Source organism: Hyaena hyaena, unplaced genomic scaffold, assembly GCF_003009895.1.
Source record: "Hyaena hyaena isolate Hyena2069 unplaced genomic scaffold, ASM300989v1 scaffold_458, whole genome shotgun sequence".
NCBI lineage: Eukaryota > Metazoa > Chordata > Mammalia > Carnivora > Hyaenidae > Hyaena > Hyaena hyaena.
This window is the reverse complement of record NW_024081090.1, coordinates 599209-614723: the sequence shown is the minus strand read 5'-3', so window position 1 is coordinate 614723 and position 15515 is coordinate 599209.

Sequence of the window (15515 nt, the reverse complement as noted above, 5' to 3'; positions counted from 1 at the left end):
AGGGATGGGCGTGGCGTGATCCAATGCCTCAGGCGGGAGCTCTGCCTTGGCGGTTGTGGGGAGGAGAGTGATGGTGCTCCATTCCCTTCCTGAACCAAGCGCTGCTCCTCGCTTTTTTGGGCACGTAAACTCCCCGTACCGGGGGCACAGCCGAAGTTGGTTGCACTCTTCAACCCAGATCAGTTCCAATCTCCAAATCCCCGTCCGCGCGCCCCGCTGAAATTGCCTTAGACACAGCTTCCCAGGCAACCCCCTCGGGCAATTCCAGGCTCCCTGCCAAGCTCTGGGGGCGGAGTCAGAATCGCTGCTTCCTTCTCTGGGTCAGGCTGGTGCGCATGGGCGGGGGCTTGTCCACAGGGTGTTCTGAGCCGGAGCCCAGTTAGAAGGCTCTCTCAGTGCATTCTGCGTCTTTTTTCTCCCAATCTCTCAGGTTTTGTAAGGTTTCCAATGGCTTCAGATCTTTTCTGTGTGATGTATGGGCGCGAGTGCAAGTACGGAGCTCCTTACTTCTCCGCCATCTTGCCCTCTCTCGAGAAAAAATATTTTTAAATGTTTAATTTAATCATTAATAAAAATATTTTTATAATAACTGCAAATTATAGTTGCCAGTAAGATTCTTTCTCATTTGACAATTTATGAAGCAACAATCTCCAGTTATAGCCCCTGAAGCCATGGGTGTGTAGTCTTGGATGGAGTTGGTAGTAGTGACAATGAACCAGAGCTGACACCCTGTGGTTCAACACTCCCTCCCGGTTCCCTTGTGTTGCTCACCAGTAATCTGTTGTAATTCCTACAGAGTTACTATGGAAGGAAGACTGAGTGACTCATGGAACTCATTAAATGAACAATTTTTCCCCTAAAATATCTTTTGTTCCTTGTTTATAACTTCTGTTCTTCTCTTAACTATAAACAGCGCTCAGCAGAAGCAGATTGGCCTTGTACAGCCCCTTTTTTGGACATTGTTTTCTTGATCATTCTATTCATCAGTCCTGCATTTCACTTTTTGCCTTCTTTAAATGTATCAAAATCTTTCTGTGGTTGATGACTTCCACATTCTCTCGGCTTTTGATTGGTATTAATTTTGGTATTTCTACACTTGTATTCAGTATGGTTTCAGGAGGAACAGAAAGTAAATTTGTTTTTCTAGTCTGCCTCCTTAACCTGAAAATACCTATTGATTTTAGTTTCCAACATTCCCATATAAAACCGACCCAACACCAGCATTCACATTCAACTTTTTTTGAGAAATGACTAAGGATTTAGGATGTGGTCATTTCTAATGGGAAAATAATACCTATCTCATGGAGTTGATTTGCGGACTAAATGAGATAATGAACATTGAAATGACTTGTAAAGCTTAAACTTGTCTAAAAGACTTGGGTGAGAGGCAAGATGGCTGTGAAGTAGGGAGCTCCATATATTTTGCCCACTCACATTTCTCATACAAAAAGGCCTGAAGCCATAGGACACTGAGCCACAAGTCTGGGAGTAAAAGAAACAGTGTCCACTAAGAAGACAGACTCATAGTTGCATGATTGTGAACTGGTGAAGATAAAAACGGGCTGAGATCTTCCTTTCTCTCTAGAATAATCAGGCTATATAGTTTCTTTGGGTAATTTTATCTTCACTGTTTTCTCCTTGCCTCCTACCATATTCTCCTTATTCTTTCTCTGAATTCATCCTTTTAGTCGATCTGCAATGTCAATGTTCAATTTGATTTGCTCCCCACCTGTCATTTCTCTCTTAGTATACGGTCTTCCATCAGCACTGCCTCTACTCTGCTCTTTATTTGTAGCTGGGATTTCTGGTTTTATGCTTTTAGACTATCCTTTGTCTTTTGTTTTTGTTGTTGTTTTCCCCCTTTCAGTTTGCTTATTTGATTTGTCTATGTGTTTGCGTGCTTTTGTTTTCTGTGTGTTTGTCTGTTTTCCTTTTCAGGGCTACCTCAGGAAACAAGCCAAAGTACACATGGTGGAGAGTCCCAAATAAAATAACCAAAGGCACAACAAGAAAGACCAAGGGACACCATTAAAAGAACACTTTCTGAACGCACAGGCCGTGGACAGTCAATGAGCCTCCTTTAATATAGCAGGACTCGCTAGTGCAGAGCACATAACAAGCCTTTAAAACTTACAAGAGACAGAAAGCTAGCAAAAAAGATGAAATGGAAGAACACTACTCTAAAGAAATTCCAGGAAGAAATGACAGCCAAAGAACTGCTCAAAACAGATTTAAGCAACATAACTGACCAAGAATTTATAGATTAATCACTGAGCTTGAAATAGGCTTGGAAGACATCAGAAAAGCTATTGCTACAAAGATTATGGACCTTAAAAATAGTTGTGAAGAACTGAAAAATGATATAAATGAGGGGCATCATAAAATGAAGGCGGCCACTGCACAGATTGAAGACGCAGAAAGGAGAATAGGTGAATTAGAGGACACAATGATAGAAAAAGAGGAAGGCAAGAGAGATCAGTTGATCCAGGAGCACAAAAAGAGAATTTGAGAACTGAGTGATTTGATCAAATGTGACAATATCCGTATCAATAGGGGAGAGAAAAAGGAGCCGAAGGGGTACTTGAACAAAATATAGCTGAGAACCCAATCTAGGGAAAGAAACAGACATTGAAATCCAAGAGGAACTGAAAACTCCCCTAAGAAGTAACTTGAATCAATCTTATGCATGACATATTATAGAGAAACTGGCAAAATATAAGGACAAAGAGAGAATTCTGAAAGGAGCAAGAGATAAAAAGGCCCTAACATACAAAGAGAGACCTATCAGATAGTTGCAGACTTATCTACTGAAACTTGGCAGGCCAGAAAGGAATGGCAGGACATCTTCAATGTGATGAACAGAAAAAATATGTAGCAAAAAATCCTCTATCCAGCAAGCCTGTCGTTCAGAATATGAGAGATCAAGGTTTTTCCAAATAAATAACAATTGAAAGAATTCATCACCACTACACCAGCCCTACAAGCAATCTTAAGGGGGAATCCATGAAGGAAATGTTGCAGGGAACACAAGGTACCAGAGACACCACCACAAGAATGAATCCTACAGAACACAATGACTCTAAACCCATATTTTTCAATAATAACACTGAATGTAAATGGACTAAATGCTCCAATCAAAAGACATAGGGTATCAGAATGGATTATAAAAAAAAAAAAATCCATCTATTTGCTGTCTACAAGGAACTCATTTTAGACCTCAGAAAACCTTCCTAGTAATAAATATGGAGAAATATCTATCATGCTACTGGAAGTCAAAAGAAAGCTGGAGTAGCCATACTTATATCGGACAAACTGGACTTAATTTTTTAAAAAAAATTTAAATGTTTTATTTATTTCTGAGAGAGAGATACAACATGAGCAGAGAAGGGTCAGAGAGAGAGGGAAACACAGAATCTGAAACAGGCTCCTGACTCTGAGATGGCAGTCAGCACAGATCCGATGTGGACTTGAACCCACAAACGGTGAGATCATGACCTGAGCCGAGGTTATACACTTAACCGACTGAGCCACAAGGTGCCTCAAACTGGACTTTAAAGTAAAGTCAGTAATAAGGGATGAAGAAGGGCATTATATAATAATTACAGGGTCTATCCATCCTGAAGAGCTAATAATTGTAAATTTCTATGCACCAGATTCAGAAGCACCCAAATACATAAAACAATCAAATCCAGAAATTATGTTATTGATAAGAATGTGTTAATAGCAGGCGACTTTAATACTCCACTTACAGCAACTAGACAGAAAATCACTAAAGAAATAATGGACCTGAAAGACACATTGGACCAGATGGATTTCACATATATATTTAGAACTCTATATCCTGAGGCCATGGAATTCACTTTCTTTTCAAGTGTGTATGGTACATTCTTCAAGATAGATCACACTAGGTTATAAAGCAGCCCTCAATAAATATAAAAGAATTGAGATCATCTCATGCACACTTTCAGATCACAATGCTATGAAACTTGAAATCAATCCGAGGAAAAAGTCTGGAAAACCTCCAAAAACATGGAGGTTAAAGAACACCCTACTAAAGAATGAATAGGCCAATCAGACAACTAGAGAAGAAAGCAAAAAATATATGGAAAGAAATGAAAATGAAAATACAACAATCCAAACTCTTTGGGATGTAGCAAAGGCTTACCTAAGAGGAAAGTCCATTGCACTCCAGGCCTATTTCAGGAAACTAGAAAAAGTACAAACAGAAAATCTAACAGTGCATCTAAAGGAACTAGAAGCAGAGCAGCAAGAGCACCCCAAAACCAGCAGAAGAAAATAAATAATAAAGATCAGGGCAGAAATAAAAAATATAGAAACCAAAAAAACAAAAAAACAAAAAACAAAACAAAACAAATAAAAAAAACAACAACAGTTGAACAGATCAATGAAACCAAGAGTTGTTTTTTAGAAAATTAAACAAAATTGACTAACCTCTAACCAGGCTTATAAAAAAGAAAAGAGAGAGCACCCAAATATACAAAATCATGAATGAAAATGGATTTATTACAACCAATAACTCAGGAATACAAGCAATTATCAAGGAATACTATGAAAAATTATATGCCAACAAATTAGAAAACCTAGAAGAAATGGACAAATTCCTAAATACACATGCAATACCAAAATTCACATGGGAAGAGATAGAAAATCTGAACAGACCCATAGCTAGTGAAGAAATTAAATCAGTTATCAAAAATCTCCCAAGAAATAAGAGCCCTGGGTCAGATGGCTTTTCTGGAGAATTCTATCAGATATTTAAATCAGAGTTAATGCCCATTATTCTCAAGCTATTCCAAAAACTAGAAATCAAGAAAAACTTCCAGACTCATTTAACGAAACCAGATTCACTTTGATTCCCAAGCCGGACAGAGATCCAGCAAAAAAAGAGAACTACAGGCCAATATCCTTGATCTACGGATGCAAAAATCCTCAAGAAGATATTTGCAAATCGAATTCAACAGCACATAAAAAGAATTATCCACCATGATCAAGTGGGATTCATTCCTGAGTTACAGGGCTGGTTCAATACTCACGAATCAATCAATGTGATACATCACATTAACAAAAGAAAATATAAAAACCGAATGACCTGTTGATAGATGCAGAAAAAGCATTTGACAAAATACAGCATTGTTTCTTAATAAAGACACTTGAGAAAGCAGGGATAGAAGGAGCTTACTGAAATAAAAGCCATGTATGAGAAGCCCAAAGATAATATCATCCTCAATGGGAAAAAACTGAGAACTTTCCCCCTGAGATCAGGAACACGACAGGGATGTCCACTCTCACCACTATTGTTTAACATAGTGCTAGAAGTCCCAGGATCAGCAATCAGACAACAAAAGGAAATAAAAGTCATCAGAATTGGCAAAGATGAAGTCAAACTTTCACTTTTCACAGACGACATGATACTCTATATGGAAAACCCAATAGGCTCCACCAGAAGCCTACTAGAACTGATCCATAAATTCTGAAAAGTCACAGGGTACAAAATCAATGAACAGAAATCAGTTGCATTTTTTATAAACCAACAATGAAGCAACAGAAAGAGAAATCAAGAAAGTGATCCCGTTCCCAACTGCGCGCGCACACATACACACACACACACACACACACACACACACACACACACACACACAACGTAAAATACCTAGGAATAAAGCCAACCAAAGATGTAAAAGATCTGTATGATGAAAACTACAGAAAACTTATGAAGGAAATTGAAGAAGACACAAAGAAATGGAAAAACATTCCATGCTCATGGATCGTAAGAATATTTAAATATTGTTAAAATTGTCAATACAATGTAGATTGTAAAAAGCAATCTACATATTCAATTTATTCCAATCAAAATTGCACAAACATTCTTCTCAAAGCTAGGACAAACTAACCTAAAATTTGTATGGAACCACAAAAGACCCTGAATAGCCAGAGTAATATTGAAGAAGAACACCAAAACGGGAGCATCACTATCCCAGACTTTAGCCTCTACTACAAAGCTGTAATCATGAAGACAGTATGGCATTGGCACAAAAACAGACACATAGACCAATGGAATAGAGTAGAGAACTCAGAAATGGACCCAGAAATATATGGCCAATTAATCTTTGAGAAAGCAGGAAAGAGTATCCAATGGAAAAAAGACAGCCTCTTTAACAGATGGTGCTGGGAGAACTGGACAGCAACGTGCAAAAGAATGAACTGGACCACTTTCTTACACCATACACAAAAATAAACTAAAAAAAGTGGCGCCTGGGTGGTGCGGTCGGTTGAGTGTCTGACTTTGGCCCAGGTCATAATCTCATGGTTTGTGGGTTCGTGCCCCGCGTCAGTCTCCGTGCTGACAGCTAGCTCAGAGCCTGGAGCCTGTTTCAGATTCGGCGTCTCCTTCTCTCTCCGACCCTCTCCTGCTCTCTCTCTCTCTTATTCTCTCTCAACAATAAATAAAAACATTTTAAAAAATTAAAAAAATGAACTCAAAATGAAGGACCTGAATGTGAGACAGGAAACCATCAAAACTCTAGAGGAGAAAGCAGGAAACAATGTCCTTGACCTCAAACGCAGCAATTTCTTACTGACACAGCTTCAAAGGCAAGAGAATCAAGAGCAAAAGTGAACTATGGGGACCTCATCAAGATAAAAGGCTTCTGCACAGCAATGGAAACAATCAATAACACTGATAGGCAACTGACAGAATGGGAACGGATAGTTGCAAATGACATATCAGATAAAGGGCTAATATCCAAAATCTATAAGGAACTCACCAAATTCCGCACCCGAAAAACAAATAATCCAGTGAAGAAATAAATGGGCAGAAGACATGAACAGACACTTTCCAAAGAGGACATCCAGATGGCCAACAGACACATGAAACGATGCTCACCGTCACTCACCGTCAGGGAAATACAAATCAACACCACACTGAGATACCACATCACGCTGGTCTGAGTGGCTAAAATGAACAAATCAGGAGACACTAGATGCTGGCCAGTATGTGGAGAAAGGGGCACCCTCCTACACTGCTGGTGGGAAAATAAACTGTTGCAGCCCCTCTGGAAAACACTGCGGAGGTTCCTCAAAAAATTAATAAAGAACTCCCCTGTGACCCAGTAATAGCACTGCTAGGAATTTATCCAAGAAGTGCTGATGTGTAGGGGCCCACGTACCCCAATGTTCATAGGAGCACTTTCAACAATAGCCAAGACATGGAAAGAGCCTAAATGTCCATCAACTGATGAATGGATCAAGAAGATGTGGTTTTTGTATGCAGTGGAATACTGTATGGCAATGAGAAAGAATGAAATCTGCCCATTTGTAGCAACGTGGATGGAACTTGAGGGTGTTATGCTAAGTGAAATAAGTCAGGCAGAGAAGGACAGATACATATGTTTTTACTCATATGTGAAACGGGAGAAACTTAACAGAGGACCAGGGGGAAGGGGAAGGGGAAAAATAGTTGGGGAGAGCGAAGGAGGCAAATCATGAGAGCCTCTAGAATACTGAGAACAAACTGAGGGTTGAGGGGGTTGTGGGAGAGGGGAAAAGAGGTGATGGGCATGAAGGAACACGTTTTTTGGCATGAGCCCTGGGTGTTATATGGAAACCAACTTGACAATAAAGTATAAAAGAAAAGAACAGCTTTTTACTATAAATATCACATCAGATATAAAACTATAGAAAACAATTAATTTAAAAAACTCTACACTGGGGGCGCCTGGGTGGCTTAGTCGGTTAAGCGTCTGACTTTCGCTTAGGTCATGATCTCGCAGTTCGTGGGTTCGAGCCCCGCGTCGGGCTCTGTGCTGACTGCCAGCTCAGAGCCTGGAGCGTGTTTCAGAGTCTGTGACTCCCTCTGTCTCTGACCCTCCCCTGCCCACTCTGTCTCTCTCTCCTAGAAATAAATAAAAGCATTAAAAAATTTTAAAAAATAAAATAAAATAAAAATATAAAAAACTCTACACTGTAACCACAACCCAGGTGAAGGAAGAAGTTAGTATTAACCTTCTAGTAGCCCTTTAATATGATTTACCCATTGATCATTTTCTGTTTGTTCCTCTTTAGAAGTAATCATTGTTTTGACTTTGCAATAATCATGTCTTTTCTTTTACTTGTTCATTTGGACTTTTACTGTTTATGCATATCCAAGTAACATTGTTGCTTAACTTTATATATTTGTATCTTAATATATGTGTTTTTTACTTCTTTTGCTCAATATTATGCTAATAAATTTTATCTATTTCATTGCATGTAACTATAATTCATTTACATGTTTGCATAGGATTCCCTTGTCTAAATATTCTACAGTTTATTCACTCATTGTACTGTTCTTGGTCGTTGGGGCTGTTTTTAGTTTAGGGATATTATGAGCATTCTAATGTAAGGTATTCCAGTGTGCATATGGAATGAGTTCTTTAACCATTTAACTGTGTATTTGTATTTAACTTAATGAGTTAATGTTTGTCACATATTTTAAAATTTTGTCATAAAAACAATTTCAATTATAGTAGAGTATTCTAGCTTCTATTTGTAGCAAAGTGTACATAAATGTTATTCTATTTGGGGAATTGTGATTATCCCAAACTTATTTCTATTATAAATAACACTATCAGGAATACCTACAGAAATATATTTTCTTCCTACCTTATTTGTACCAAAAACTCACATATTAGGATTCGCTACTCAACGAGCATGAATATTTAAAGATCTCAATTTAAAAGAGATAAATGACTTGCCAAGGTTGTTGCACATATTTATTTTGACTTCTTGTTTTTAGTAGAAAATTGATTTTGGAAGAAAATCCAACATATCTTGACTTTAGGATCATATGATCTCATGTTATAACTGTTTATCTAGGTGTTTTTTCTCACATAAGAAGGAGATATCCTTTCTTCGTCTTCTTGGTTGCTGAGAACTGCCTAATTTTTACCTCTAACCAAACTTTTGGTAGGCTATTCTTAATGTCTATCACAATTAGGTTTTTGATGGATGATAAGAACATTAGATTGATTTTAAATGGTAGCAATCCAATAATTTAATGATCTATGTGAGAAAAAAACAATGCCTTGGAATAAATATGCATGGCAATTGCCTGATAAAAAATTAAATATACTTTATCTTCAGTACTATCTCCAAACCAGAATTTTTGCTACAGATTGGCGCGCGTGCGCGCGCGCGCGCGCACACATGCACACACACACACACTATACATAAAGAAAAGAAATGGACAAATGCCTTATTAATGTGAAGGTGAAGGCAGTTTGTCCTTTTTACCCATTCATTGCATTCTCCCCAAATTCATCTTCCTGTTTACAGCACCATATACCATATATATACATACGACCTCTTCTTTATCCATTCATCAGTCAGTGGACACTTGGGCTGTTTCCATAATTTGGCTATTGTAGATAATGTTGCTACAAACATCAGAGTGCATGTACCTCTTTGAATCTGTGTTTTTTATCCTTTGGATAACTTCCTAGTAGTGCAGTTGCTGACTCATAGGGTAGTTCTATTTTTAACTCTTGAGGAACCTCCATAATTTTCTCAGAGTGGCTGCACCAGTTTGCATTCCCACCAACAATGTAAGAGGTTCCCCTTTCTCCACATCCTTGTCAACACCTACTTCTTATGTTGTTAATTTTAGTCATTTTGACACGTGTAAGGTGGTACCTCAATGTGGTTTTGATTTGTATTTCCCTGATGATAAGTAATGTTGAACATCTTTTCATGTGTCTGTTAGCCGACTGGATGTCTTCTTTGGAAAAGTGTCTATTCCTGTCCTCTGCCCATTTTTTAAATGAGTTATTGTTTTTGGGTGTTGAGTTTGGTAAGTTCTTTATAGATTTTGGATACTAACCCTTTATCAGATATGTCATTTGCAAATATCTTCTCCCATTCCATAACTTACATTTCAGTTCTAATAAATGAAATATCCAATCTTATATCTGGAACACTTCACCTCTCATGCAACTGCTATGGCTCTTTTCTATGAAGAATGTAGCTTGCTTATTTCCACAAGGGACTCTTGGAGTTGCTTCGAGGTCAGGGACTCACAAATGTAGATAGAGTTTCTAAGTTGTAAAGGCAGGATCATTATCTTAATACTAATCTTATCCCAGTAGAGATGATTGATTTGTTTAGTTTTCACCCTTATTTTTCTCCAAACATCATCTAGATTCTCTTCTGACTTTTAACAGTTTTCTTCCGTGTCTCAACTGAGGACAAGAATCAAAAGAATTAGAGGGAATTCAATAAAGATAGTACATGCATTTAAAGCCACTTGGTGGATGAAAAACCCACTGAAGTATCATGTTAAATATAGATTAACTCTTTGATTCTTCAAATACTCTCTTTAATATTGCCCATAAATTGTTAGCAGTGGCATTTTAGGCTGAAGATTGGATGATTTTCTTCACTTCATCATATAAACCAATCTTGAAATTGGAAGATGAGATTCTAAAATTGTTTTACTATTTACTATTTTACTATATAAACTTTTCATAATCTAGTCTCATCTAAATTCTTCAGCCTCCAACTACTTAAATCTCAAGATAGTACCAAAACATATTGAATGCCTCCCATTTCACTAAAAATGATATAAATCTGTTCAAATTCATTCTGACAGACCCTATCATCCATTCCTCATCATGCAAAAATAAATATTTATCACCCATTTGTAACCATGTAATAATCATTTCAGGGGGATTCTCCCCTTTAGATGTATCCCTAATATTCTTCACTATATCTTTAATGTTATCCCACATCCCCTGAGTTTGTTTTAAGTGTAACACATACAATATAATTATCACAGTGTATTTGGCATTTGTCCTTTTTACTTATTGCTTAAATACTACAGTAGATTGAAGAATCTCTGGCATTTCAGAATAGGTTCTGATTACATAAAATAAATAAATGAATAAAAGTAAGCAGTCACAATATAATAGAAAATATTGCTCTAACCTCATAATTTATGGAAAAGGGTCAGATGTTTTGAAAATAAAGAATTTATAATTTTGTTTGCCTGTTTGTAATTAAGTAAATTCTCCAAAATCCAATTACTAAATAATATGGATTCAATTTGAGCTGTCTATATAGCTACTTCTAAACCTGGGCTGATGTTTTCAAGTTTTAAAATGGAATGGAGTGGTCTTGTTTAAGGATATTAAAATGACTCTTATACACAGTCTTTGAGGGAAACACTAAATCTGTTCCATTCCATTCCTTTGAATCAGACCTAGCATATTGCATTTAAGGCCTTAAGGAGATTCTCATATCTTTTAATGTAGAAAAATGACCGTTTTTTTTTGTTTTTTAACATAGAAGACTGGAATGCAGAATCCGAACTTTTGTGTTTTTTTTCCCCATACTCCTCATTCCTGGAACAGAGATGAATAAAAATATACATATGGGTATTCAGATCATCAAAAATAAGGAGAGATTGCAACCTTGAGGGCAATTATGCTTTTACTCCCTTATGATTTAACATTTTAGTGAAATTTGTCAATTAAAAGTAGTATCAAATCCACTTGGACTATATCTAAAGGAATAACTAAAACTATTTGAGCAACATCATTATAAATGAAATGTAAAAACACCTCTAGATGGGTGCCTAGGTGGCTCAATCGGTTAAGCATTTGACTTTGACTCAGGACATGATCTCACGGTTTGTGGGTTTGAACCCTGTGTCAGGCTCTGTGCTGACAGCCAGCTCAGAGCCTGGAACTGTTTTAGATTCTGTATCTCCCTCTCTCTCTGACCCTTCCCTCCTCACACTGTCTCTCCCTCAGAAATAAAGAAAACATTAAAAAAAAATCTCTAGAATCTAACTCATGGTAGGGCTGTGGTTCTTATTATTTCTCTGTGTCACAAACCTCACTGAGAATCTGAAGAAAATTATGGAACCTTTCCTCCTAATGTGGTTACACATAATGTTCATCAGTTAAAATAAATCATGAACCTACTCCCTGCCAACTTATAAACCCTCTGTATCTCATATTAAAAAAAAATACAGGGACCAGAGCAGAACTTAACACTGAAAGATGTTGCTGCACAAAGTATTATTTTTTCCTACTAGTTTAATTGAGTGCATTCCTTAGATCACCTGTAGGTCAAATGGCAGAAAGCTGATGCATAAAAGTTTTATATTTCCAAAGATGGAAACCAAGACTGGCTGAGAATCTAAAACTGTAGGGGAGACTTCCTAGAAAATTATCTACAAAGAAAATGAGTCCCCAGATCTAGTATAAATTCTGCCCAAATCCTTGGTTGCATGCTAACCTAGGAAAGAACATCAGGAAACTAAAAAAGAAAAACAACACAGACATTAAAGCACATATGTCAACAACTGTACACACAGAAGAGATGCAGTTTACAGTTTGATTCTAGTCAAATTAACAGCATATTCAAACAAACAAAAAGTGAACAACACACAAAAAAGTGCAGGAGAATCCAAAGTTGCTACAAAGAATGTTATATAATGTCCAATTTCCAACTAAACATCATTGGACATACAAAGAAAGAGGGGACTGACATGAACTCAGGAAAATTAAAAATTAGTAACTATAAATTGACTCAGAGCAGGTGTAGATATTGCTTTTAGCAGAAGAAAATTTCAAAGGAGCTATAAAAAACATATCCAAAATTTTAAAGAAAATATGTTGAAAGAATTTTTAAGAAATGATCTTAATGAATTGGAAAGTTAGAAAATCTCAATAGAAAATCAGAAAACTATAAGAAATGCAAATCTTAGAGGTAAAAATTACAATATTTGAAATGAAGAATTAAGTAGATGGAGTCAAAATCAAATTGGATACACCAGTTGAATGAAATAATGCTCATGGAAATATATTAGTAGAAATGACCAAATTCAAAGTACAGAGAGATAACGGTTGGTAGAGAATGAAAAGAGACTTGGAGACCTATGTGACAATATCATACAGTCCAATATACATGTAATTGGAGTTCCAGTGGGAGAGAGGAGAGAAAAAGACGCAACAAGTATTTGGGTAATAGCTTAAAAAAGGAATAAAGAGAACAGTTGTGTTTCTATACACCGAGAAGGAAGCAGCAGAAAGAGAAATTAAGGAATCAGTCCCCTTTACAGTTGCACCAAAACCAATGAGATACCTAGGAAGAAACTTAACCAAAGAGGTGAAAGACCTGTACTCTGAAAACTATAAAACTGATGAATGAAATTGGAGATGGCACAAAGAAATGGAAAGACGTTCCATGCTCTTTGATTGGAAGAACAAATATTTATACTACTCAAAGTAGCTTACATATTAAGTGCAATCCCTATCAAAATTCCAACAACATTTGTCACAAAACTAGAAGAAATAATTCTAAATTTTGTATGGAACCACCAGAGACTCTGAATAACCAAAGCAACTTCGAAGAAGAAAAGCAAAGCTGGAGGTATCACAATTCCTGACTTCAATTTATATTACAAAGATGTAGTAATCAAAACAGTATAGCATTGGAACAAAAAAATAGACACATAGATCAACTGAACATAATAGAAAATCCAGAAATGAACCCACAGCTATATGATGAATTAATCTTCAACAAAGCAGGAAAGAATATCCAATGGGAAAAAAGAATGTCTCTTCAACAAATGATGTTGGAAAAACTGGACAGCAACATGCAAAAAATGAAACTGGACCATTTTCTTACATGCTACACAAAAATAAATTCAAAATGGATTAAATAACTAAATGTGAGATCTGAAACCATAGAACTCCTTGAAGAGAACACAGGCTATAACCTCTTTGACCTAGAGAATAGCAACTTTTTCTAGATATATCTCTTGAGGCAAGGGAAATAAAAGCAAAAATAAATGACTGGGACTACATCAAAATCAAGTTTCTCCACAGCAAAGGAAACAATGAACAAAACTAAAAAGCAACCAATGGAATAGGAGGAAATATTTGTAAATGACATATCTGATAAAGGGTTAGTATCCAAAATACATAAACAACTTAAAGAACTCAACACCCAAAAAATGAAAAATCCAATTAAAAAAACAGGCATTAAACATTAACAGACATTTCTCCAAAGAAGGCATACACATGACCAACAAACACATGAAAAGATGTTCAAAATTATCATTATCAGGTAAATGGAAATCAAAACTATACTCAGCTATTACCTCATACCTGTCAGAAGGGCTAAAATCAACACCACAAGAAATAACATGTATTGGCAAGGATATGGAGAAAAAGGAACCCTGTTGCGCTGTTGTTGGTAATGTAAACTGCTGCAGCCTCTGGGGAAAACAGTATGAAGTTCCTGAAAATGTTAATAATAATAGAACTATCCTATGATCCAATAATGGCACTACTAAGTATTTATCCCCAAAATACAAAAACACTAATTCAAAGGAATTCATGCACCCCTGTGTTTATAGAAACATTATTTACAATAGTCAAATTGTGTAAACAGCCCAAGTGTCCATCCACTGATGAATGAATAAAAAGAAAAGGATTGGTATATATATATGTGTGTGTGTGTGTGTGTGTGTGTGTGAAATAAATAATATATATGTATATATATGTATAATATATGTATAATATATATGTATATATACACACATAATAATTCAGCCATAAAAATGAATGAAATCTTGTCATTTGCAATGACATGGATGGAGCTAGAGAGTATAATGCTAAGCAAAATAAGTCAGTCAGAGAAAGACAAATACCATATGATTTTACTCATATGTGGAATTTAAGAAACAAAACAGAGGCAAAACAAAACAAAAAACAAAAGAGGGAAAAGGAAAAGAGAGACAGGCAAGTCAAGAAACAGACTCCTAACTATAGAGAACAAACTGATGGTTACTAGAAGGGAGCTGGGCTGGGGGATGGGTTAAATGGGAGATGGGGATTAGGGAGTGCATTTGTGATGAGCACTGGGTGATGTATGGGAAGTGTTAAATCACTAACTTCTACACATGAAATTACTATTACACTGTATGTTAACTAACTGGAATTTAAATTAAAACTTACAAAAAAGATACATTTGATCCTTGAACAACATAGATTTGAACTGTGCAGGTCAACTTATAAGCAGATTAAAAATAAATACAGCACAGTATTGTAAACGTGTTTTCTCTTCCTTATGATTTTCTAAATGGCGTTTTCTTTTCTCTAGTTTAGTGTAAGAATATGGCATGTAATATAGATAAAATATAAAATATGTGTTAATTGATTATATTATTGACAAGACTCTAGTCAAGCTATTAGTACTTAGGTTTTGGAAGAGTCCTGTGTTGTTCAAGGATCAACTGTACATTGTTTGATTTCTTTTATATAAAATTCAAGAAAAGGTTAACAAATCCATCATGATAGAAAGCAGGAAAGTGGTTATTAGTTGTGATGGTGGTAGTAGGGATTGACCGAAAAAGGAAATGAAGGAACTTTAGGGGGTGATAGAAATAATCTGTATCTTGTTTGTGATGGTAGTTATGTAAGAGTATATATTTATAAAACTCAAAC